This window comes from Manis javanica, chromosome 3 (assembly GCF_040802235.1).
Source record: "Manis javanica isolate MJ-LG chromosome 3, MJ_LKY, whole genome shotgun sequence".
Lineage (NCBI taxonomy): Eukaryota > Metazoa > Chordata > Mammalia > Pholidota > Manidae > Manis > Manis javanica.
The window spans coordinates 113,667,882-113,694,903 of NC_133158.1; the positions used below are offsets into that span (position 1 = coordinate 113,667,882).

The 27,022-nt window shown below is 46.8% G+C and overlaps 1 long non-coding RNA gene across 3 annotated transcripts in view; it reads left to right on the top strand.

Moving 5' to 3' along the window:
- The first annotated feature begins 8,272 nt into the window (after positions 1-8,272).
- The window catches only part of LOC140848436 (uncharacterized), a 39,166-nt gene continuing 20,416 nt past the window's right edge, over positions 8,273-27,022 (top strand). The window contains exons 1-4 of one of the 3 annotated variants that reach the window (XR_012129281.1): positions 8,273-8,518; positions 10,894-10,952; positions 16,831-18,464; positions 19,404-26,599. This is a non-coding gene — a long non-coding RNA (uncharacterized lncRNA). Of the gene's footprint in view, positions 8,519-9,941; positions 10,953-16,830; positions 18,465-19,403; positions 26,600-27,022 lie in introns of those variants that run through there. The other 2 variants (XR_012129279.1, XR_012129280.1) reach the window with 2 other exon arrangements.

Consider the following 27,022-nt stretch of genomic DNA (forward strand, 5'->3'; position numbering starts at 1 on the left):
ATAAATACAAATAAATATTGTGTGTGTACACATAAATCTTCCCTTCAGGAATATATACATTGGACCCCCTTCACAGGACAAGGCCTAGAGAATGAGTTACTAATGGTGGTTTGCCTCCAACCTGAAAAACTCGTGTGCTGGCCTGTAGAAGGCACCTGGACAATTTCCTCACTTCAATCCTCCAAAAGATGGGGTCTGGCAGGCAGTTTCAGTTGAGCCAGAAAAAACAATAATGTAGCAACGTATCTGTAAACCAGGGCAGGGTGTTTTTGAGACAGGTGAACAAACTATAAACAAATGATAAGAACATGACAGAGCTGAGGTGAGGGATCCTTAAGGGCACCATCGAATAGGCTATTTAAGAAAGAAAAGTTGCTGTTAGAAACAAGACATTCCCAGGCAGCACAGCACATGGGCAGCTCAGGACCACAACGGTCCTGACATATGTGCCCCTGGCATGGTGCCTGCCTGGTGACACTAAATGTGAATGAATGAAAAATGAATAATTAATAGACTAAATACTCCATATTTAATAGTCTGATAAGGTCCAGTATTGTGTTTGACCTTATGAAACTTACAGAAAGGCCCTTGGAGGAGTGGGTACAGGTATGTGTTCTTCTGACAGCACCAGGTATGCTGGCCAGAGTCCCTGGGTGATGAAGGGATTCATCCATGAACTCTTGGGGTCTCTCCTTAGCCTCGGGAGGGTTGGGATTCTGGACAACCAATCCAAGAAGGACTAAAATAATCCTGGGCTTCCTGCATTCGTGTGTCCTAAGGAAGAGCTCCTGAAATGCACCCCTTTGGGCATTCATGAGGCTTCTAGCAGGACACTAAGGATCATGTACTGCATGCCCACCCTGGAAGAAGACACGTGTGTCTGATGGCAGCTGTGGGTGAGTGAGCTAGAGAAAGCCAGGGGTGTGTGTGTGTGTGTGTGTGTGTGTGCGCGCACGCATGCACGCACACGCGCATGCATGCACGCGTGCATGCAGGATTGAAACTCTGTGATTAATGAATGTATTAAAAGTAAGAATTCTATGTCTATTTGAGGTTTGATTTAAATTTACTTTCCTGAGATCTTTTGATGGAAAAGGTAGCCATCATTTAAAGGAGTTAGTTCAGCAGCACCCTTTCTCACCAACAGAAGAAATACATCTAATTAACTATAGGTTTGGAGAGCGGATTTTCCTCCCATTAGAAGTGTGGGAAAATATAAGAAGTTGATATGAATCGGGTTCTGAAGGGCTAGAATATCAGTTTAGGGTTTATCACAAAGCAGTTTTTGTTTCTTTCTGCCTTCTCAGTTGAGTTCTGGATAGAAGAAGATGTAAGACAATATCCTTCAGACAAGCAAGATGTTACTGTGGTGGTAAAATAATATAGATACATAAAAAATACTCAACAAGTAATGGAGTGAATGAGGTTAGGGAAGGAGGGAGGGAGTCCATATAACATTTAAAAGGCATATAATCTTGGTTGAGAGGGCACAGGTGGAAAGAATTCAAGGAAGCCTCATTCATTCTTGCATTTATTAATCCTTTTTTAAAACTTCTTTTAATGGACTTTAATTTGATGTCCATGTGTGAGGCACTAAGCTGAGAGCTGGCTGTACAGTAGTGGACAAAACATACATAGTCTTTGCTCTCATAGAACTTATAGTCTAGTGGACAGGAGAGACTTCAGGTGAGTAACACATCAGATGCTATGAAGAAAAAAGAACACCATAGGGGGAATCTAGTAACCACAGTGTTGATCATGTAGGTGTATATTAGTGATACCAAAATTAAAAAATTTAAAAAAAAGAACACCAGACATTAGGGAGAGAAACTGGAAAGGCCTACCTTAGGTGTCTTCCTGGGGAAGGTACTCCTAAGCAGATTCTAAGAAGATGAGAAGGATTCAGTCACATGAAGAGTGTGGGGAAGGGTGTGCTGGGCAGAGGGAATACATTCTTCAGTGACCCAAGGCAGAGAAGAACTTGGCATTGGCAGGAATTGAAAAGAGAGGACAGTGTACAAGGAGGATGGAGGGAAGAGAAACAGGAATGAAAGGGTTGAGAGAGGAGGGTCTTGTATACCAGAGAAAATGGCTTGGGCTACCTTCTCAGGGCAGTGGGAAGTCACTGATGGGTATTAATCAGGGGAGAGGCATCACAGGGTTTAGGTTTTTAGGCAATCTGGCTGTTCTGTGAGAAACAGGTTGGTAGAAGCAGGAGTAGAGAGAGCGAAACAGAGTGCCCACTGCAGGGTTCCGAGTGGAGAAGGTGCTGTGGGGGGCCGCATGCAAGCGGGCCACAGGTATTGGGGAGATGGAACAGGCATGAGTGGGGTTGGCTGCACGTGGGGCTTAGGGAGAAGGCAAGATCAAAAGTGATTCCTGCCCTCCAAGTCTGGGAAACTGTTTATCTGTTTGAATCAGGAAGAAAAGTGACATGACATAAAATTTGGAGACAAGGAGGAATAGGATCATCTCAACAATGATTAGCTAAGTACTGTTAACTCTGGCCCAAATACTGCTCCAGGTAAAATGTTTCACAGGGCCTGAGTTTTTCCCATCCATTCCAGGTAGCTGGGATTATTGCCCTGCTTTTCTAGTTACTGGACTGATAAAGGACATAAAATTGAGCAATTGTGCATACCTCAGGAAAATAAATCATTTGTTGAATGGGTAATTATTAGATTAAAATGAGATAAGTTGTTGCTATGTCAAAAGGCTTGCCAAAAATTAGTTGATATCAATTAATAAAGACAGGCTTGCTTCAGAGAATGAAAAACAGAGCTGACTCACATAAGTGTCTAACCATAAAAGGCAGCTTAAGCCAAGAACAGAAGCTGTGGGCAGCCTTGAGGACCTGAGGGAGGTTTCCAGCTGAACAGATTATAAGAAGTGAGGAACCTCAGTCCTATCAACCACAGGGAAATGAATTCTGCCACCAGAGTGAGCTTGGGAGTAGATTCTTCCCCAGTCAAGCCTCCAGACTAGCCTACAGCCAGCGGAAACCTTGAATACAGCCTTGTGAGACCTTGAGCAGAGGCTCCAGCTGAGCAGAGACCAGACTCCTGACCCACAGAAGTGTGAGATAATAAATGCGTACTCTTTAAGTTGCTAAGTGTGCAGTCATTTATCACACAGCAATAGATAACTAATGCAGCTTCATAGATGCTGGGAAAGTAAATGAAATCCTACTCTTAAAGCATGTAGCACAGGATCTGACATATATTAGGACCTCAGTAATGTTGGCTATTATGAGTAGAGCTATCATACCTTTATGGTACCGCAGACCAGGAGGGGAAATCAGTGGCCTTGGTCTTTTGGGGGAGGCCTCACAAGAAAGCAGGTGAGATGAGCTGTAAAGAAGAGTAGGACTTAGATCATCAGCAAGAGGATGGAGTGTTGGGTGAGAGAATGGCAGTGGTAATGAGAGATACTATTTATTGGGGAGACAGTACAGAACTGGAATGTATATGGTAGGGACTGAAAGATTGTTTCCTGCATTCATTCATACATTTAAGGCTGCTCCTGGGAGCTGTGGAAACAAAGGTCAATAGGCAGAATTTTGGGGTTGAGTGTGCTCAGCAGCTTACAGGTAAGTATACAAACTGTGTAATGCCATGTGCCACATACAGAAGAGAATGTACCGGGGCCTTCAGACGCAGGGAAGGGACTGGCAGATACATTTCTGTACACATTTGGGTCTAATGGTGGCTCTATACAAGGGAAAGGTGAGAGTTAATTGAAGAGTTAGGAAAAGGTCAAATAGGACCTCACAATACTAAAGCACACCTTTGCAGGAATTAGAAAACTGTGCCCCTCTGAAGGACCAATGGAAAAACACATGCCTTTGGACAGAGGCAGTCCTATTGGCTCTAGAGCTATCAAGCAGAAAGTGCTTTTGTGCAAAATAGAAAAAGATGGCCCTTCCTATGGAGGGGCATATGTACTTCCGTGCCATGAAACAGGGCTTGGTAAATGGAGTGTGGGCTGGATTTCAGCCCCAGCTTGCCCTATTTAGTCAGGTGTCCTGTGCAAGGCACGCATTGTGTAGGTGTGTGCTCGGCCTTTCACAGGCCAGAAGGGGAAAGACTCTGCATCCAGGATCCTGCCCCCTACAGTCCCACATACAAAGCTGACAGTGATGGTCATCCATCCCCTGCTCATGCACAGTTCTGCAGAGCTTTCTGAATGTTTCATGTCTTGTTCCAGCCAGATCCCAGACCTATGAGTGGAAGGGTCAGGCCAGGTGCCTCCTAGGCTGATTTCTTCCCTTCTGATACTCTGAGAGGATGAGAATCATATCTTGGCATCCCTCCCAGGGTCCAGCCCAGTGTAAGCTCAAAGAGCCTTTACTGGCTTTGGTGGAAAGATCCAGTCCATTCCAAGTGGTTCATGTACCACTTGTGGTGGTAAGGGCTAAAGTCTACCCAAGGTAGTAAAGGACTGAGAGATACTGTTTTTAAAGTCTAATACTGTGAGCATCAACAGTATTCATTCCCAGGCAGCATCACATGAAGCCACGGCCCACTGGTGGGTTACTCTAGACTTACAGAGCACAGGAGAACAGAAGGGCTGAATGGGAACAGACGCCATGCCTGCTTACAAAAACACTTGCTGTTCTTAAAGAATGGACCAGCTACTTTAGAATCTGCAACACCTTAGGCCAGTTTGGAGGGCTGCTGTCTGCTGGCCTCCACCTCCAACCCTTAACCCCAACGCCTCCATACAGGCCACTCTCAGAGGCTTCTTCAGGCCAACTACAAATGTGAAAGACAGATGGATATTCCTAGGTCTTGCTCCCCAGGATGACTTCTCTAACAATGGGCCAAATTCCCAAGTTCTCAGAAGGAAACTCTTCTGGAGGATAGGGAGCTTCTAGGGTTATGACACTGGTTTGTGGAGGGCAAGCAGTCAGAGAGTGGATGAGCCTTAATAATGCAGAGGTTAATAATGAGCACAAATTATTCACATCAACCTGGATAATTCAGAGAACTTCTGAATGACAGTCCCATGAAGAATTCCTCCATCTAACAAATACTTATTCTAGAGACTCCTATGCTGGGCAACAGCAATTACCAAGTTGGAAAAGAGCTACCCTCCAACTCAGAGCTCATTGGAGACATAGGACATGGCACTCAGTAGCTGTGAAACAAGGCGGAATAGGATGAACGAGACAAAGAGATGCCAAAGAACTTCAGGCATCACGTGGACTGACTAAGAAGGCTTCATGGAGAAGATGACATTTGTGACAGATCTTGAGAAATGGTAGCATTTCTCATTGCAGGTCTGGAAGAGAAATGAGGACATCCTAAGCCAAGGGAACAATCTAAGCAAACCCCGTGAATTAGGGAAGTCAAAATACGTACAGGGAACCATAGAAGGCTAGCTGGGAGGGGGGTGCAAGGTGCCTAAAGAATGGAGTCATGGAGTAACTCATAGCTGGGAAGAAGTATGTAGCCCATGCTGAAGATTTTAGAGGAGAAAGAGGACACGCTCAGCACTGAGTTTTTGGAATACTGGTCAGGCCTTTATATGGGTCTAGAGCAAGTAGCCAGGGGAGGGATACCGAGGACCTGAACTGATGGAAGAGCAGAGCAATTAGAGGTATAATAGAACAGAACTGAACTGAAATTTGCACAAGTTATCTTTATGAAATTGTGAATCCAGACCGGCAGAAAACAAAGCCATGATTCTAAAGCAAATAAGAAGTCCTCAATCTGCTTTATGGTAATACATCTGCTTTCATCTCCCTATGTCTTACTTATCAACCACATCAGCACCAGGTTATTGCCAAGGGATTGATTCAAATAGTGGAAGGACCAGGAAAAGGGAATCATGGAAAAGCATTTGGAGCTGAAATCAGAAGACTGAGGTTGTGGTCCAGGCTTGAAAGCTGTGTGCCTACAAATTACTTTTCTTCTCAGGACCTCAGTGTCCCTAGTTGTAAAATGGGATTATCAAAGTCCCCTTCTAACTCTTACACATGATGATTCTGTGAATGGGAAGAGTTATGCAGAGGCCATGCCTATATATGTGCCAAGCACTGCCCTGACAGCTTTTATACATATTTAGACTCATTGGGTTGAAGTAGATTTTTGGTATGGTCTGAATGTGTCCCCCACAAATTCATATGAAATCCTAATCCCCAAGTTAGGAGGTCAGGCCAGTGATTAGGTCATGAGGGTAGAGTCTTTATGATTGGGATTAATGCCTTATAAAATTGACCACAGAGAGCCCCCCTGCCCCTTCTGCCATGTAAGGATGCAGCAAGAAGGTGGATGTCTCTGAGCCAGGGCACAGGTCCTCAACAGTCTCTGAATCTGCAGGCACCATGATTTTAGACTTCCCAGTCTCTGAATTGTGAGAATCAGATTTCTGTTGCTTATGAGCCACCCAGTCTATGGTGTGTGTTGGAGCAGCCTGAGCAGATGAAGACAGTACTATAATCATCCCCATTTTGAGATTAAGAAAGTTAAGTTGAAGGGTGGGATTCCAACTTAAGCAATGTGGCTTCAGAGCCTGTGCTCCTAACCATGTATGCAGCCTCTCCATATGAAACAGTGACACCGTACTGCCCTGGGGAAGTCAGCGCCCAGCGGCTGCTAGAATGCCTCTTCACAAGTGTCACAGGACCATGTTCGAATGCCAGCACCTCAGTGTCCCTCCTCACAGGACCCAGGCCACTCCAGCCAGCAGCACAGAGCACACAGAGCTGCATGAGCAGTGCTGGGGTGGGGTGGGGTGGGCCTATAGACAAGGAACTGTGGGACCTCACATACCTGGACCCACACCCAGGAGCTGTCAGAAAGTGAGTTGATCCAATATGACTCAGTGCCCACCCCCATCCATTACCAGGACCTGCTTTCAGCCACTGGGGTCTCTTGGTTCACATTTTCCAAACATTGTGATTTCTAGGGCCTTAGTTAAAGAAGGGTCCATAGGGTCTGTACCAGCCTGATAGGTAAAAGAATGGTCCTGTGTGATATTGTGGGCATGTTTAATTATCTGGGAGTGTGATGTCCCCCAACCTTTTACAGAGATTTACAGAATACAAGGTATCGTAAAAGTCATGTCATTTGATGCTCAAAAGCAACTGTGTGAGCTAGCTTAAGACAGATGATATATGTTGTGCTCATTTTGTAGATGAGGAAACTGAGGCTGAGAGAGATCAAATGACTGGACTGAAAGTCAACCAGCTATCAAATATCAGGGAACTACAACCCTTCTCTTCTGTCTTCAAATCCAGTACTCTTCCCTTTATACCGCAGCATCCCAGTGGAAAATGAAAAGTCAATAATAGCATCTACGGTTTTTAACCACATGTGGTGGACAACCAGATGCGAAGTTTCTGTGGCTGCTGTTGGATTCCAATCCTGGAGCAACTCCCAGTGTGTCAGCGTGCTTTGTTGTGTTTATTAGGAAACTATGCCAGATTGGCCAAGGAGACCGAGAAAGACTGCTGCGTGTGTCGCCTAAGATATAACGCACACCCTTTGGGATTGCCAGGACTGCCTGCACTTCTGTGCGCACCGCAGTCCGACCAGCCGCGCTGAGGGGAAGAAGCACAGGCTCTTGGAGAGAGTCAGAGACTGTGAGCCTGGAAGCCTGAGGGAAGTGCGTGCTCTGCTCTGCCCCTTACTGATGTGATCTTGGCAAGGGCGCCCTCTCTGGGATTCATTTTCCTCACCTGTAAAATGGGAATAAAACCTGTCCTGCTTGTCCCACAGGATTGTTGTGGGGATCAGACGAGTTAATGGACACTAAAGAAGCATATTTGTTCCCTGAGAAAGGTGGATGTGTGTGAGGGGTCAAGGTCCCAGTCAGTTGGAATCTCCCAATCCAGGGCTATTTGCTGCCCCTGGGAAAGTACCTATAATTTCTGAGAACCTAACCTTGGACTCCTCCAGCTGCTCAGCCCACCCACCAGGTCACTTGACTAATAGCTGATGACTTGGAGTCTCACTGAAAACTGCCAATAAACAAAAGATACATTGGTAGCTGGTTTCCTTTTGGGGAGACTGTCCCCGAGGAGACATGAGAAAGGGGCATGATGTCATCTTTATGAAGTAGGACAGGGAAGAGCTTGGCCGCCTGGTGGACTCATGGGCCAAAACAGCTCTGCCAGAATCCTGAGCAAGCCTTGCACTCCTTCCAGCTCAACTAGACATCCACAGCTGGTTTATCTCCAGCTTCTCTTCTAGCCCTAAAAGTCTCTGAACCCATGAAGCTGGCTCACTCCACACTGTTACCAACTCACATCTCTAAATGCCATTTCCCCATCTGCAAAAACCAAATCACGCTAACTCCTCCTTGGCTGCAGGGTGCTGCTATGCAGTTTGAGTCAGTCATTCTAAACCCAGTGACCTACTTGAAGGACGTCTGCCTCTCTCAGTGGCTCAGTTGAAATGAGATCATTGCTGGAACTGACAGCTCAGAGCCTTGGGATTCAAGCAAAAAGCACACCAGACTTTCCACAAGAGCCGCTTCAGCCTCTGGTGCCATGAGGGTGGCTGCTGCCCAGGTAATGTCACCCTTCCCACCCACAGCATCCCCAAGATGCCTCAATCACAGCTAGGCTGCTGGCAACTCATAATGCTGTCCCCACAGACAGCGCTCAGGCTTGTGGGCTGCTCTTCCTCAGGAGTTAAATCTCTGTGGACAGAGCCCACAGAAGAACAGGAGGAGCACTGAAATTCATGAAATGTTACTGCTGGTCTAGCAGATCTTTAAACCTAGAGGAAGTGGGAACCGTTGAGGGTTTATGGGTTAGTACAGCAGTTCTCAAAGTGTGTACCATGGTCTTTTAGCACAAATCAAGATAGCAACACTGCACAGTACTGGTAATCATTGCATTCTTCACTATCATGTACTCACTTTCACTTCGGATGACTCTTGATGAAACAGTGAAGTTATTAACTTTATTAAATCTCAACCCCTGAGTTGCACTGTTCTAATAGTCTGTGATATAAGTACACATAAACACTTCTGCCACGTATGGAACTACTGTGGCTGTCTCAAGGAAAAATCAGTGTGACTGGCTAGTGAGATGTCCCAGTCACTTTTTAGGAAACATTTAGAAAGAAATAACTGATAAATAAACTATGGTTATTCAGACTTGAACTTGGCAGATATTTTCTCAAAAGTGAATCTTGTGAGGCTCTTCACTTCAAGGAAAACAACTGACTGTATTTGTTGCCAATGACAAAATCCAAGCTTTCAAGTCAGAATTGGAATTTGGGGAAAATTGTATCTGCCACTGTGAGCTTGACAGCTTCCCAATATTTAATGACTTTTCCAATGATATCCCAATGGTGATATTAATGAATGTGATTTTTAAATATTAGATAATGAAATGTGTCAACATCTTAAAAATGTTTGTAACTCAGTGAACTGACTTGTTTCAAATGACCATGCATGGTGTTAGGAAAAGGTATATTCAAAATGCAAGGTAAAGGAATGGATTTTAATGTAAGAGAGTACAAAAAGTTCATTGATATGGTTTCAGATTCCACATAGTAGCTAACCTCTAAGAAACTACTACTCCTTGAGTTGGGGTGTAGTATCAAAAAAGAACACACGTAATTCCTTAGGAAGACTCTCAAAATACTCCTCCCTTTTTCAACCATGTATATGTATAAGGCCAGATTTTTCCTCAGATACTTCAACCAGAACAACATATCACAACAGACTGCATGCAGGAGCAGTTATGAGACTCCAGATTAAATTTAAATTAAACATGAAAGCAACACATAAAATTATGAAACAATACGGCTCTTCTCAGTAAATTTTTTTGTTTTAGAAAATGCAATTAACTCTTTATGAAAATGTTCACTTATATTGACATGTTTATTACTGTTATTTTAGAGTGAATTAGTCAATAAGCATTTTTTAAGTCCCTGTTTTAATTTGTAACACAGTAAATGAAGGAAGAGGCATGTGTCCTGCAGGGAGAATAACAGGCTCTAACCAAGGCCACTGTGGGATGGTTAGAGAGAAATTATCAAGAAGAAAAAGAATCTTGTGAATCAGAGAAATGGTTTCTCTATCCAGTGACAACTAGATTTTGTTAACAAGTGGCAGCATTTTCCTCACAAGAGTTAACGGACCTGAGATATATTTTGGAAGAAAGAATGAATGGAGTGCGTTGGATGCAGCTGGTAAGATAACATCCCAACGGCTTCTACTAGGAGTTTGAGATTCCAGTTAGACATCCCAGGTGGAGATGGGTTGTGATTCCAGTTAGACATTCCAGGTTACCCAGAAGGCAAAAGGTTATAAAGGCTGAGGCTCAGCAGCTCAATTTGAGAATCATGGACCCACATAGGTCGGCAGTTCTCGGACTTCGGAGCCAGAGTCACCTATGGAGAATTACAAAAGGAAGATGCCTGACTCAGACCAGCTGGATGCACAGATGATCCTGACACACACACAGGGGGTTCATGAAGGCAGAGGAGACACTGAGATCTCCCAGGATAAGGAGAAAGAGTGAGTTCGAAATACAGCCCCAAATCCAAAAGCATCTTGCTACTGAGCAGCAGAAGTCTGCACTTCCTATCAATAAAGAATGTGCTTAACTAAATTCTAATGAGCTTGCAACTGCTGGCACACTCTAGCACATGGAATACATGAATCACTCGTCCTTAGGCAGTACAAGAGTCCTCTGCTAATGTTTGGACTCTTAAATGTAGCCACTTAAACTTCCCATAGATCAGGGTTCCCAGAAGCTTCACATGGGCCTGGCCATAAAACAGTTTGAGGAAGAGCCAAACGGCAGTAGTGCGGACCTTCAGTCCTCCCTAGATGCAGCTGTGGAAAGTGGGCACTTTCTCTGAGAAACAATCCCTTTTTCCTGCAACCCTGGACTAAATGAAATTAACATTTCTGAAACACATCCAGGGAACAGACTGTTTTTCGGGAGGCTACAAGCTGTCTCTTCCAGCAAAGAAGGAAGAAAGGTGAGTAGAAGGATTTTTCATTTTTAAACAAGCTTCTCTTGGTCACATATCCAGACCAGGGTTTCAAAACTCTTCTTTTGAATGTCATTATTTTGTTCCTCTTATGGAGTGTAGGTTTTGAACAACATTTCTTGATGGAGTGCATTAATTAAGTTGTTAAGTTGCATTAATTAACTTGTTTTCCCACGTACTAATGAATCAGTGACACTTAAACCTGTACGTTTCAGGTCAGCCTTGCCTAACACAATGGGTACTCAATAAATGTTTACTGCAGTGAATTCAGCCCAGTGTCACCATTACTACTAGGTAGACCTACCTTCCACCAAAGGCCAAGAAAATGGTTGTTTTGGTGAGTTAAACTCTTATTACAGTTAAGAGTTGTTGGAAATAGTTCAAGTGTTCATTTGTAGTACCATGGAGCTTTTGGTTTCCAGGGAATCCATGGTATGAAGCACTTACATATATTTTGGGACCAAAAAGCTGAGCATTAATCAGGTATAAATTCCCTCCCATGCAGACTTGCAGAAATGCTCAGTAAGACTTCTCAGTTGTACTTGCAGAGATGGGTGGATGTCTGCTTAGCATGGGTAACGGAGATGCCTCAGCTGGGCTTCTGGACCAGAGATAAGAAGGCATTGGTCCAAGGACATATCCTGGAGACCAGGAGAGACTAACCTGTTATCTGAGCTGGGGAGCAGAATCACCTGGGGAACTTGTTAAAGTGCTGATTCCTAGATCCCATGCCAGACTTGAAACAGAGGCTCAGAAAGGGCAATCTGCAATCTACATTTCAAACCAGTTCCTGGGTGACTCTGATGCACCTCCCTCTAGAGAGCCTCTGTCAGGTACTCTGTGCTCCCCGGCATCATGAGGAGGGCTGGTTTGTGAATGAGGACGGCTGGTCCTCAGCAAGCAGCTGAGTCACCACGCAGCCCCTCTCTTGGTTTATAACCTGCCTCAGTGTTTGCCACATGCCTCACAGCCAGAGTCTGAGGCAGAGAGGGGCAGAGCCAGAGAGGGCCCCAGACCTCCCACAGCTGACCATCCTCCATTCTAGGTCTTCATCCCACCATTTGCCCTCCTCATCCACACTCCAGCCAAATGGACTGTGTGCAAACATTTTGCCCTCTATCTTCCAGAGAACATACTGTCTGACCAGGGAACACCTTCTCACCCTCACCACTTGGTGCTGTCCCACCGTTTGTGGCACCGATGGCATAAACAGCCACTGCCCACATATTGGAGGGGTTCTCACAAGAGGTTCAGGAGAATGAAACCCTATCCACTAAGAGTAAGACAGGGGCGATTATTGCAAAACTGTGCCACCTGGACAGGGCGAGATCCTGAGGCACTGCCTAGGCATGTGCTCAAACCCCAAGCTCCCTCCCCTTTCCTGGTTCTAGAGGGAGAGGTAGACATGCCCCCAATACCTGGATCCTCTACTCTTGCTGCAGATGACTGTGTGAGCCCAGCTCACCTGCCCCCACCTCCTGCTGGCCTCCATGGGAGCCCCAGGGAGAGAGTCTGACCTTCTGGCTGAGCTCTCCTAACTCAGCCACCAGGCCCGCATTCTTCTCTTGGGGAGCTGCTATGATTATAAGAAAAGACAGAATGAGCATGAAGCAGGTGTCAGGGTACCTGGAAATGCCAGTGACTTTTTACAGACTTCCTGCCCCTTGTTGGCACCATAACCCCTGGCAAAAAAGCAGCCCCAACTAGAGCTGCTGCTGTCATCTTCCAGACCAGGCTTCCTTAGAGGTACCAGTTTGGTGTGTCAATTGTGCTGCCTGGCTCAGCACCCATGATCCTCCTCCCCACCCCATCCAGGACCCCAGTGGAAACACTCTGCTCCCACCAGTGAGCTCACCCAGCCCTGCTTTAAGAAGCCTCTCTGTGAGTGCCCCTGTCCACCCTTCCTCTGCCTTAGCCTGAGGAAAAGGGGGTCAAGAATTTCAGGCTGCCCCTCTGCCTCTGGCAGGAGCCAGCTGCCCCACTAAGATATATGTCAAGCCGTCATCTTGCCCCACTCTTGGTTAGTCTTGCCATTGTGGCTCTGAGGGGTAGGGATATTGATGGCAGGAGCTCTGTCACCGAAGCCAGGAGCTCAGTTCCTTGCTGGCCCCTCCACTCACAAGTAGGCTCAGTCCCTGAACCCCCACCTCCAACCCCTTGCCTGGGCATCCTCATCTGTAAGCAGAGTCCAAGCCCACACCGAATTCTTGGGGCTTTGGTGAGATCTGATAATAGATGCTGAAGAAAATGCTTAGAAGACTATCAAGCAGGCTATGTTTTAAAGTGTTTCTATTTTTTTAATGCTTTGAGATTTAAGGATTTCTTTTCCTGCCTATAAAAGTCATATGTATTCATTGCCAAAATTTTAGTAAGTACAGAAAAGAATAAAGAAAAAAATATCACTAAGCATACTGCCTGAGTGACCCTAATCAATTTTGGTGTTTCCTTCTTTTTGTTAACCAAATTTTTTTTTTTTCACATAGTTGAAATCTCACTCTGTGATTCTGACTGTTGTTTAGGGTCTTGCTTTTTTTTTTACTCAGTGTAGCATAACATTTTCCCATATCAAAAAGTCTTTGACATAATATGTAATAACTACATGATGTAGGTGATGAACATTTTTAAGCATTTAGGTTTTATGTATTTTGGATAACATTTACAGGATAACTTCCCAGAAATCAGCTCACCAGATTACAGGGTATGAATAGTTTAAGACTGTTGATGGCATATGTTGCAGCTATTAGTATCCCTCTTTCTGGAGGTGGAAACAGGCTCAAAAATTGAAATAAGTTATCCTAGCTCACAGCTAATTCTCAGCAAGCCCAGCACAAAGCATAGAGCCCAACACTGCATTCTGTGGTCTGTGTTCAGCGACACAGCATGGGAGAAAAGCTGCTACTGTCCTGAAAAGCACCTGAGAATTTGCACTGATGAGGACCGACAGCCCCATGTGTGATTAAGTATGGAACGAAGGCTGGTGCACTGGAAGATCAGCCTGGGGTTCAGGACTCTTGTGTCCCACTGGGGTTTTTTCTGCTAACTCTGTCACCCTGAGCAAGTCCCTTTGGCCTCAGCTTCAGCCCTGCAAGATGAGGGACATGAATTGGGTCTAACACACTGCCCAGATGCACAGATCCAACACTACCAAAACAAAAATAAAAGCGTTTTGGTTTTGGTTTTACATAAAAAGACCAAAGATTTGCTCCAGTTCAATGTAATGTTTGCTCTGCTGGCCATAAAACTGATCCATCTAGCTCCCAAAGCCAGCACGTTGGGGCTAATGAGACAGCCAGCTCCAGAAAGCATGCCACAAGCCGGACTCTGCCAGCAAGGGGCAGGAGAAGGCAAACCTTTCAAGATCAAGTCAGCTAGTCAGTCACACAGCTCAGTGCTGTCTCGGCACCAGGCTCCAGCATCGGCACTGTAAAGAGATCCCGTCAGCTCCGACGCTCGGGATGGAAGGAGTCAGCATCAGTGCCTGTCCCTGTGTGTGCACAAGTGTGCTGACAGGCAGCTGCCCAGGATCCTCAGGGCGCCTAGAGTGGTGCTCTGCATTGTTTATCTAAGTGACCGGGAACTTGGGACGCCACATCAGCAGTTGTGAAACCAGGGCCAAGAGGGCAAGGTGGGTGGGGCAGCCAGCTGTCAGATGCTGATGTACAGACAGCCACTGGCTGGGACTGAGACATGTGCCCCTGTCCTGGGTGCAGGGTCAGGTCCTGGAATCTGTGGGAAACGGGGCCCTCCCACAACTGCATCTCTGTCTGACTTCCTATACAGGGAGGTACATGAAATGTTCACTATTTAACCTCAGAATTCACATGGTGTCGCATCTGCTATACTCTAGTGGTTGAGGCAGTCACTAAGCTGTGTCCAGGTTCAAGGGGATGGGATACGGACCCACCACTCCATGGGAGGGGAGCCAAGGTCACATTTTAAGAGCATATGGGATGGACAAGTCGCTGCAGCAATCTTTGAAAAATACAACCCAAAGTTCCACCTCTTGCTCCCAACAGCATCTCCTGCTTCCTCTCAGCACAAACCCCCATTTCAGGCAAGCCAGCCTCCTTACCGCACCCAGAATATGCCACTCATTCCAGCCTGTGAAGATGGAGCCCCATTCCATTCATATCTCACTCTCCTCTTTATGATGGTTTAAGTCCTATCTCCCAAAGGATTCAGGTTCCTGGCATGTTTGAGTAACAGGGAGGATAAAAAGGAAGTCCCCTAGTGAACATAGCTCCTGAGGTCTTCTTTATTGCTCTAGATCAAGGTCTGCTTCTTTCTTAGAATTAATAAAAATTCTACCTCGCTGAGAATCACTAGCTCTAAAAAACATCTACCAGACATGGGCATGGGTCCCCTTCAGCTGTAATCATGGCATGCATACTTATGAAATGCTGGTTCTTTATCTCTCCCAGACAGAAATAATGACTGTAATAAATTAAAGTCAGCTTGTTTTAAACCAACAAATGGTGTGGCTGACAGTAGAACTGTAAATATGGTTATAATTAATGGATTTTTTTTCAGCCTTTATCCATCTCAGCTCAGTAGACCTGTGACTAATAAAGCACTGGCCAGCTTTGCACACCAATTGCTCTCCAATTAAATGAGGGGCCAGGCCTCTACCTCCTATGTAGACCCTAAACCCAAGGAGTACTGGGCATCAAAGAGTGCTCAGGAAACACTCAGTGGTTGCTTGATAGAAAAACAAAAGCACACAAGGCAGTCAAACTATACAGTTCCTCTACATTCCAGCAGGAGATGCAAGTCCCAGCTGAGCAAAGGAGAAGCAGCTAACAGTGGGCAGAGCTTAGTACTTTACGTGGAGCTTTGGCATCCATTCCTCACTCACAATTTGATGATGCACAGAGTGAAGGTCTTGTCCCCATTTTACTGGTAAGGAAACTGAAGCTCCAAGTGGTTCAGGGGCTTTGCAGAATCGATGGCTCCCATGTAGTGAGCAAGTACTTTATGCTAAGTGTTCTGTAGTCCAGATTCTTTTCTACTGCAGTGCCTCCAGTTCAGCTGGTTCAGTCACTCATTCAATTATTCATTCATTCACTAATTTGCCAAATGCCTATTAAGCACGTACTCTATGTGAAGATGGTATAGGCACTAGGGAAACAAAGGCAAACAAAGGGAGCAAGGCAAAGTCCCTGCTTACATCGAGTGTATGGCCCAAAGGGAGAGATGGCAACAACACCTAAACAATTACATAAATAAGAGAATTTGACATAATGGTAAGTGCTACAAAGGAAATAGAACAGGGTCATGGGATAGAGAATGGCCAGGATTTGGAGGCTTGAGAGAAAAGAGAGGGCCCTTTAGCCAGGATTGTCAAGGAAGGCTTCTCTGAGAAATTGATGCTAGAGCTGGGGCCTCAATAATGACAGGGAGCCAGCCACTTAAATTTTGGAGGAAAAAGAGTCCCAGAAAGAGGTTACAGCAGATGCAAAGGCCCTGAGGTAGGAATAGGAATAGGCTGGTCATGTGAGAGTGACAGAAAGGCTAATTAGGCTGGAGCATATTGAGCAATGGCAAGATTAAAAGGGACAAGAAGGTGTAGGACCTTCTAGACCATAATACAGTCTAGGCCAGACCCCGTACTAGATGCTGCCAAGCAGTGGTGAACAAAATGGACATGGCCCCACCCTTCCAGGAATGGCTCTAATGCTTGATATCAACATTGCCCTGCCTTCTGCATCAGGGCAATTTTGGAACCACTCTATTCCTTTTGCTGACAGGCTAGTCTGAGGGTTGTGGCATGTATGAAAAAACTTAAGCAAGGGAAATTCAGGATTCCTAGGACCTCTGTTGGATTCAGTCTGCAACCTGCCCTTTTCCTTCTTGCCTTCGCCTGTAGATCCTGGAATTGTAGAAGGAAATGCCTGGAATTCCATGACTGCTTCACATGGTGGCCCCACCCACTCTTACCACAGCCAAGGCAGAGCCAGCCTGAAGTCAAGGTCCGCTTGGCCAGCTGGAAAAGATGTGTGGAAGCAAAACAGCATCCCTGGCTGTCTCAGTTCCTTTGCAGCATCAGAGAAACAATCACAGAGCTGAGAAGTAGGCCTGCTGGACTCCAGGAAATGGATTGCCTCCCCAAATCAAGAACAAATTCTCCTGAAATACCGGAAGCACATACAGGAGCCAATTCCTATTAAATTAAGAATAACAGCTTACTCTGCATGCTTTTTAGTTAGAAGCTTTAACTGCGACCCATCTACAGGTAATCTCCAAGTTGTGGCAAGGACAGATAGGTGAGAGGAAAATCAGACCGTCTTTAATAACTATGTGCTTTCACACACACACACTTTTTCAGCTTCATTCCATTACCTCTCAGTTGCTGTGGGTATGCGCCGCCCCCTCCCCCACCCGTCTCTGCCTCAAACCAAAGACCATGTTTACTCACAGGCCGACCTTCGGGAAAACAGACATCCGGGACTTGCTTCCGAAATTTCCTATTATGTGTAAAGAACACATTGTCCTTTCAAAGCCAGCCCTGAGACCTAATATTTGTTCCATGCATCACCACATTACACATTCACCACAAGTGTGGACAGCCTATAAGCATCCTTCATGTCTCCCCAGGAGTTTAAGGTCCCCCCAATTCCCCAAAGGCCGGACACATCCAGGCCGAGCTCAGAAGTTTCCTGTTGAACATGTGTCAGCCCTGTGAGGCCACTTGCTACCCCTCAGCATGGGACTCTTGCTCAGGAGCCACTTTTGGGCAACATGGATGTCCAGCCTGGGGACGTATAGGTAAACACAGTGGTGTACTTCATAGCTGTGTGCAGCAGTTGGAAGTCACCGTGCAGATGAGCATGTGGTGGTATGGATGAATCTTACACCCAAAATGCCAAATAAAAAGTCAGCAACAGAATGAGGTAGAGAAAACCCACAGTCTTTTACACACATTAAAACAACATGCCTCCTAGGCAGCTAAACAATGCACCTTACACACGAATACATAGAAACAAAAAGATGCAGACATCAAGCATATTAGCATGTATTGTCTATAGATGCAGAAAGGGACTCGTTAAAAAGAACAGAGGGAATTTGTAGGGACCAGTGATAATGGTGTGTCAGTGTGATATAATAAGATACAAGAAACATGTATTTCCCAGACATATTTGGTCTTCATCCACAGCTCCTCAAAACACTTCAGAGCCTTCAAGGTGAAATGGGTGTCTGGTCATGTTAATGAGAGACTTTTGGACCCCACCCAAGGGCAGAGGCTAGAGGTGGAAACAGCCAATGGCCAATGATTTAGTCAATCATGATTATGCAATGAAGCCTTCACAAAAATCCCCTAAGACCTTATCACTCTCTTGCATCCTGCTTCTCTGTCGGAGAGAGACATACTCTGCTTGGGGAACCAGAACACATCTGTGTGCCACTGCGCCAGGCCTTACACTCCATGAGAATAGAAGCTCCTTTATTTGGGACCTTGCCCTGTGTATCTCTTCATCTGGCTGTTCACTTGCATCCTTTACAGTATCCTTTATTATATTAAACTGGTAAAGGTATTTTCCTGAGTTCTGTGAGCTGCTCTAGCAAATTAATGGAACCGAAGGGGGAGGTGGTGGGGACCTCCAGTCTGTAGCCAGTTGGTCAGAAGCACAGGGAACTTGTCAGAAGCCTGGGGCTTGTGACGGGTGGAGTCCTGAGTCAGGGGTAGAGGGCAGTCTTGTAGGACAGAGCCCTTAACCTGGGGAATCTGGTGCTGTTTCTGGGCAGATAGTGTCAGAATTGTGCCGAGTTCTTGGACATGCTGCTGTTGTTCAAGAATTGCCGGGTGTTGTGCCTAGGAAGCCACCCCTTCCCCGCCCTACATGCACTGGAATCAGGTCCAGGAACCTGTACTGCTGTGTGGAAAGCTGTCATGAACTGGAGCATGTGATTAACTCAGTCCTCTACACTGGGAAGTCGACAAAATGAAAAGGACAGACACAGAAATCTCTGAGCCAGCTGGGGACAAGATTCCCAAGCTTGGCTGCCATCTCCCAGGGGAGTCTCAATGGGGGCCTGCTCTCTCCAGGGGCGGTGTGGCAGCACACACTTGCCACAGATGTGCCTTTGGCTATCTGCGCTCCTGGAGTGGAAGGTGTGCCTTCTAAGGACTCCCGTGAAAGGACCTACCCAAGAGAGGCCCTTTCCTTCCACAGAGAGGTGATGCTTTTCCAGGAAACCCATCAAAAAGAAGAGGCACACAAATGTTTGATAAGTAACAAATTGACAAAAAGCCCTTCTAGAGTTAAGCCCTAAGCCCTCTTCCCAGGTCTCTGTCCTTCCCTCTTGTAAGCCCACAGCACAGCCTGCTTGCCCCTCCCATTTAAACTACCTCCATCCCTTTATCCTTTGGGCCTCCTCTAAAATCAAACCTCACTGGGGAAGCCATTACCCTGTTATTCCTGACATAACCCTCAACCCCAGACACGGCACCCTGAATCAGAACCCACCAAGACTGCTACAAACAAAGATGCAGGAGTTGGATATTATAGAAGTGGTGAAAACTCCCTTCCCTGGCTCCGGCACCTATGTAGTAGTAAACAAATATTTGTTAAGTACCTGTTATACGCTTGTTCCTGGGTTTAGCCCTGAAGATTGACAAACATTCTCTGCTGGACGTACTTTTTGTCTCTGCATTGTTCAATGTTAGCAAGAAACCTGCTAAGTCAGTTTAGCCAGAATCCGCCATCCTCCATATCTGATCACTCTCGATATCTCATCAGAGTTCTCATTGTGATATTGTGGTTGGTAATAAGAAATATACATTTGGTCTTCATCCCTGTTTCTGGCACAGAGCACCTAAAACCCTTGGAATATCCCAAATGATGAGAGCCGCAAAGGTGTCTTCATATTGGTAACCAACCCCTTTCAACCACAGCGGACTGTATGTCGCCGAGGTGACTTTCAGACAGCACCAAGATGGGGGCTGGTTGCCTGGAAGACTAACCATGTGACTGGAGGGTTGGAACTTGCAGTTCCATTCCTAAGGGGGAGGACTGGAAGTCAAATCAATCACTAGTGGTCAGTGATTTAATCAATTGTGACTACACAATGAATCCTCCATAAAAACCCAAAAGTACGGGATTCGGAGAGCTTTCTGGTTGGTGCACATGTGGAGGGGCTAGGGAAATGATGTACCTGGAGAGGGCATGGAAGCTCCACGCCCTGTCCCCATCCCTTGCCCTAAGCAGCTCTTCCCTCCGGCTGTTTGTTAGTTATATCCCTTTATAATCAACCACTAAAGCATTAAGGAAAATGTTTCTCTGAGTTCTGTGAGCCCCTGTAGCAAATTAATCAAACCTAGGGACAGGTTAATGGACAGATTTATAGCCCATCAGTCAGAAGCACAGGTGACACCCTGGACTTGCAATCGGCACCTGCAGCAGAGGGCAGTCCTGTGGGAAGGAGTCCTAACCTGTGGAATCTGATGCTGTCTCCTGGCAGATAGTGTCAGAGCTGAGTTGAACTGTAGGACACCCAGCTGGTGTTTGAGAATTGCTTGGTGGTGAGGAGAGAAACTCACACACTGAGATTGGTGATCAGGATTGTATGCATCCTGTAGCTGATCACTCTGGTCTGCCTTCAGCAAGAATCCTGTCAGGTCAGTTTAGCCAGAAGTCCTTCTTTATCCCTGATGTTTCCACTCACTGATTTTCCATCCATTGATCCCACCCTGCTTCTTGGCTATCAATTCCCACTTGCCCCTGCTGTATTCAAAGTTGAGTCCAGCCTCTCTACCTGACTGCAAAATCCCTACCCTATTACAATGGTCCCCCTGAATAAGGTCTCCTTTATCATTTTTAATAGGTGTCATTGGATAATTTTCCTTTAATAGGCTATCATGGTTAGTAAAAGAAGCCTAGGCCTGCCCTCCTGGGGCTGACTGATAATCTACTACTTCCCGCACAAGGGTGCCACTCCTACCCGCTCTCTAAAAATGAGACATGAACTTTGCCAAATACCATTTCTAGTCTCCTAAGGCCTGTGCAGTGTTGGCAGCAGAGGGGAACGAGTAGTTGGAGACCAGCTGCCAGGCCTGGTGCAGAAGGCCAGCATTTCTATTCCTAGGGCTTGGCTCCCAACCAGGATGGCATCTGCTCTGAGTTTGGAATCCAGCATATTCTGTTTGTCCTGTGGCCTTGTGGCATTTTCAGCCTATCAGTTGAGTCTTCCTTAAAAAGCTACTTCTATTTCATTGGTTTTCTGCCCTGGATTTGTGTCCCTAGAATTTTTCTTAAGGATGGAAGAGCTCAGATCTGGATGTCGCTCCCATCCCAGGACCTGAGTGGGAAGGGCTGGTGACATACTGGGGAAAAGTGGTCCAATGCCCACCCTACCACTCACTGTCCCATAGCTTTTCTAAATGGCACCAACCCTTTCTGAGCTGGGGGCCCTTACCCCAGGCAGATGTTACTACCTAGCTGTGTATCCACAGACAAATCCCTTTCCCTCTCTGGGCTGATATCCTTGCCAAGTGTTTCTTGAACAGGTGAAATCATAGATGCAAAGGGAGTTTTTAAGTTCTGTAAAAATATAAGACCCTATGGGAACTCCCCATGTTTCCTACTCAATTTTGCTGTGAACCTAAAACTTATCTTAAAAAAAAGTCTATTAAAAAACAAAGAATGGTAGACCCTATAGTGCACCCAGGGCGGAGAATAGAGCCCTAAGTTCTAATAAAAGCCCTGCTCTTTTCTATGTGGCTTTGGGAAGGAAGTATGGAAAGTTCTCGGAGCCTCAGTTTCCCTGTTGTAGCCACTGTGGCTACTATGAGAATCAAACTAGCAGGTTTAAAATAGAGAGTTAACTACAGAGCGCTGTCGCTCTGAAGACCGCTTGTTGATACGTATCACTTACTAAAGAGACTGTGCCAAGATGACAGAAGGCTGGGAAGCCCCAGAGAAAGTGAGCAGGTGTCTCAAAGGCACAGCAAGCTTGACGGTCAAAACTGAGCGGGAGGAAAAGAAGGAGGAGGAGCCGACGACGAGGGGAAACCAAAAGTAGGAGAAGCAGAGGCTGCGGAGGCAGGAGCAGAGGAAGAGGAGGCGGCGGCGGCGGGAGGAAGAGGAGGGAGAAGCGGAGGAGGAAGCGGCAGCGGGAGAAAAGCAGAAGCCGAGGCCGAGGCCGAGGTCAAGGCAGCGGAGGAGGACGGAGGACGGGGAAGGAGGAAGGCAGGGGACGCAGCGGCGGGAGGAGAGACGGCAGGAGGCGGCAGAAAGCAGAGGTCAGAGCCGGGGCGGCAGAAGCGGAAAAGCAGCAGCAAGAGCAGAAGGGGCCGCGGGGAAAGTGCAGGCAGGAGGCACGCAGAGGCGTGAGAGGGGCCGAGGGGAAGGAAGGGGGACCGGCGAGGGAGCAGCAGGAGCCGGGGAGCGGTGGGAGGAAGCGAAGGGACGCTGCAGCGCGAGCAGGAACAGAAAAGGCAGCAATCATTGCGCACAAGCTGAAGCCCAAGCAGGAGAGGCAGAAGCGGGCGCCCAGGCGGAAGCAGCCGAAGCAGCAGCTCAGGCGGCGCCAGGGCAGGGGCCCGGGCCGGAGGGCGGGAGGAGGCGCCGCGCGTGGGGCCCGCCAGCCGTTTCCTCCTGGAGAGAGAGGGGCCGGTGAACCAGTGCGAGGTTCTTGTAATTCTAACAGTTTGGGCCATAGAGACAGGCAGGGGACCAAGCAGGAAATGTTCCCCCGACGAAAATGAGAATGAAGGAGTGATCGTTCACCAAGCACCTCCTGTGGGCCAAGCAGAGACAAAGGAGACCGGGACCTGCTTTCCATGAGCTCTGGTATGAGGTAGGGCAGTGCTAATGGTCAGAAGAGGGGCAGAGATCAATAAGGCACAGAATTTGGAAAATGAGGAAACATCAGACAGGCTTTAGAAAGAGTTGAAAATTGAGTTCAGAGTCAATGGGTAGAGATGGAGTTTAATAGATGGAACTGGGGTGGGGAAGAAGGGTTCTCCTCCCCCCACCCCCCGGAAGGAGTGTGTTCAAGGCCCTCAGCTTCAGCCAGGCCGCTGGCCTGCATCAGACGCAGGCCTTTCACACCCAGGCCTGAGGACAGCAAGCATCAGGGTGGGGGATTCTGATGAGGCCTGGCCACACAGTCATTCCACTCCCGGTCAAGAGATCAATGATGTGTCGATCAGGCCTGTCACAGAACAACCTTTCTGCTGGGCGAGATGTGCCTGTGTCCCACGCCACTAACCAGAAGAGCCTCTAAAGTGATGAAAGGGTGAAGAGCAGTCACCTCCAGACCCTGAAGGCTGAGGCTGAGGGGAAGGGAGAGAGTAGACCTGGACAGCAAGCCTCCAGTGCCCCTGTCCTCTGAGGGGCTGCTTCTTCTGGGAAGCCAGCCAGGCTTCAGAGTGGCCTCCAAATCCAGTGAGGACCTCCAGCTTGTCCCCAGAGCAGACATGCCTTCAATTCCTCTCAAGCACCAGATTCCCCAGACCTGTCCCATCCTTTGAACAAGTTGTGGCCCAAAGTAAGCAAGAGCCAGGCCCTGACCAGAGAATTCAAGGCCTTGTAGAGACACAGGAGATTGTGTGGGTCCCCTCAGGCCTTCCTCATTCACCCCAGAGACCCCAGCACTCACTCCTGAGCCCCGCCTCTGCCAGAGCCTTAGAGATGCTCCCCATCCCCAAAAAGCCATAGCAATGTGACAATGAAGCCAACACGATGGTGCCATCATCCTGGGAGGGAGCATCTGTATGGGTTTAGGGTGTCCCCTCTTCCCCTTCCGCTCAGGCCACCACAAACCCTACTGCCAGGGTGGGATGACAGGAAAGCTCTGTCACCTGTGTGTGCAACTGTGAGAGACACAGACAGGCAGAGAGAAGGAGAGAGATGGGAGGGAGATGCTGGGGAGTTCCAGCAGTGATGGGGTCTGCCTCAAGGGGAAGTTTCAGGTGATGGCCACAGCTGGGGTGAAATGGGAAATCAGAGGTGATAAGGAAATCGCTCAGCCCTGCTAATGCAAGAAAGCTTCTTCAGTCCGGTGAGAACTAAGTGGAGAAATGCCGGTGATGCATTTTTCTCCACAGTGTCCGACAAAGGTCTGGGCATGGAGAGAAGGCAGCAGCAGGCAGCACCGCATGTTGGCTCGGAGGACTGGCTTGTCCACCGGCTCGGCTCTCTTGAGTGTCAGGGTTATCATCTGTAAAGTGGCATTATCTCCCTCCTTCCCCTCATATATGTAAGTGGCAGAGAGTAATGCTCCATGACTCCTAGTTATTAGATTATTATAGGAAGTATATGATAAGTACCTACTAACTGACTGATTAGAAAAATCATATTGAAACCTGAATGGCAGCAAACATATTCTGAGCAGGTCAAAGGTGAAGATATTTCAGGGATGAGGGGCTGTTCTCCTCCAACAAGCTGGCAGTAAGAACTGTGGCCATTTTCCCAAGCCAGTCTTGTCTTTGAGTCCTATTTACTTGAGTAGAACCACCACTACCAATTACCTGTACCCACCTGGGTTGTCTCCAAATTTGCAATTATAGCAAAATCAATGACTTTTAAGCCACTTAATGGCAGGCCAAGCTGTCTATCCCACTCTTTCCGTGCTAGAGCATCTTAGCCACAGGCTTTGAGAGCTACCAATGAAAGAAATTGTCATGGTGCAGGAGGACCAAGGTTCTGAGACTCATCTGAATGAGAGGAAGGAGGCTGACTTGGTGCATTAATGCAGTTAGGACTCATGAAATCCCTCGATTCACCTTTCCTGGCCAGGTATGCAATCCAACTTTTACTTTGTACGTTAAAATATCAGCCATAATGGTCAGAGAAGGGTTATCTTCTCTCAGATCTGTCCATTCCGACTCCTCTCCACCTCCATCACCCTGGCCCAAGCTACTACTATGGCTCTTCTAGAGCCCAATAGCTTTAAAAGTTTCATATCCACAGCAGCCAGAGAGGTCTATTTAAAATGCAGATCTGGTCGAGGCAGATGCCTGCTGGACCATTGCCCTTAAAATAAAAGGCAAATATCTCGTTCTCCCTGGCAGCTCCACGTGTCTGGCCACTGCTGCCCCCAGCCTCTCCTCTCACCCAGCCCCTGTGTTCCAGCCATTCCATGGCTCTCTTTCAAGTTCTTAAGACTGTCAAAGTCCTGACAGGCCCAGGGCCTTTGCACAATTATCCCCTCAATCTGGAACATTCCCCCTCCACCACTCCTCCAGTTCACCCCCACTCATCCCTGCTCTTCACTAAGCTCCCACAGTTCTTTTCTCCCAATCACAATTCCAATCACCTCTTTGGAGAAGTTTTCCCTGCCCCTAGACTACACTAGGTCTCCAGGCTCTAAGTGCTCAGAACATTCTGTTTCCCTTCGTATCTCTTCTTACAGCTTAAATTTATATATTTATTTGCATGATTCTTTAATGTCTGTCTCTCCGCTGGGTTGTAAACTGGATAAGGCAGGGACCACAACTCTTCTGTGCCCGGTTACACACCATCCCCCTCTCCGCCCACCACTCCCAGCTTATAGCAGGACACTAGCAACAAATATCTACTGAATAAGTGAAGGAATTTCATTTTCTAGGTACTAGAAGGTTAAAAAGCCATAGCATAATGGAAAGAGCAGAGAAGTGGGTGTCTGGAGATAGGCACATCAGCCCCACTCTCTCTAAGTGACGACTTGACCTGAGGCAAGTCCCTTTCCCCGCTGGGACTAGGAATCCTTAGACCAGTTCTGAGGAGTTGGGCCATTTGGTCTCTCAGGACCCTCCCAGCTGAGTCTATAGTTTTCTGTTGCTGAATGTACAAATTTGGGGTTCTTCCCCCAGATGTTGGAACTTGCAGTGACACTGTAGAAGCGGAGGTGAAAATAAATACCCCTAAAGAAACAGATTCTCCTGCTCCCTTTGTGGTCGAAACATTTGTTCTTGAAAGTGACTTTCACAACCAGATCCAAGACAATACTTTGTCAGCTGCAGTTTAATGCTTGGTTCCATTAGTTAAACCAGTGACTTAAATTTTCCATTTCCTCTTGAGGCAGCCAGAAAGTGGGCATAACCCAGCACAGCCTGTTCCAAAGGCATGATATATAGTCTACAGGTTAATAACTTAACCCGGGCAAGTCTTTAGAATAGACAGTTTACAATTATTGGTGTTATGTTAAAAAATAACAAGAACATCTTGAGCACATTAGTTTGGGGGATCTCCTTCCTGCCCCAGGATATATTTCTTCCCCATTTAACTTTCCTTCCTTCTAACTTCCATTCTTAGATCTCTGGAATTAGAATGTCTAGCCTTCTTTTGCTCAGAACACAAAGTAGTAATTATTCTCACTTTGTTTCCACAGTAACAGCCATGTCTCATATTTGCACACTCTATTTCCAAACATCATTTAAATGCAACAGAGAGAGTAATTCAAGAGGATCAGATAGGAACCTCATTCCAATCACTCCCTGAACAAGACATTTTCTCTCAACAATTGAGAGGCTCTTGAAATTGCACTTTCCCATACACCATGTTTTACGTGCCAGTGGAATGCTCTTTGTTGGGACTTAATTGTATGTGCATTTACTCTTGTTGGAACTACCCTCCAAGAAGCCTGGCAGACTGCCAGTGACTCCAGGCTTTGGGGCTGACACCCAGGGCTGGGGACTTCTTAGTGACTCAAAATCTGAGAACCTGCCATTTGCGGCAGTGTTCCTACTTAAAATTTCTCTTTGCTTTGAGCACTGCAGGAGAAGTCATTGCCGTGTAAAGCAATGTACATGTGGATGACAAGCTCTTCTAGTGAAGCCACCCCACTGTCCTTCAAGGGCACCTACTTTGCACTTCTGCATATCAAATAAACTGCAGAGTAAGATCATAGGCCCTCTGTCCCCACCCAGTCCTAGATTGTGAGCATGCTTGAGGGCAAGAATTGAGTACAGCACCTGCCCTGTAATAACCTGTACTTCGAAGGATCAGCTCCCATCTAGACGATCCTCAGGCATTTTAAGATGAATACCATCTAATGAGACTCTAAAAACTCTAGCAGCTAACTTATTTGCCCCAGGTAACTTGTGTAGAAATCTGAACACAAAAGAAAACTAAAAT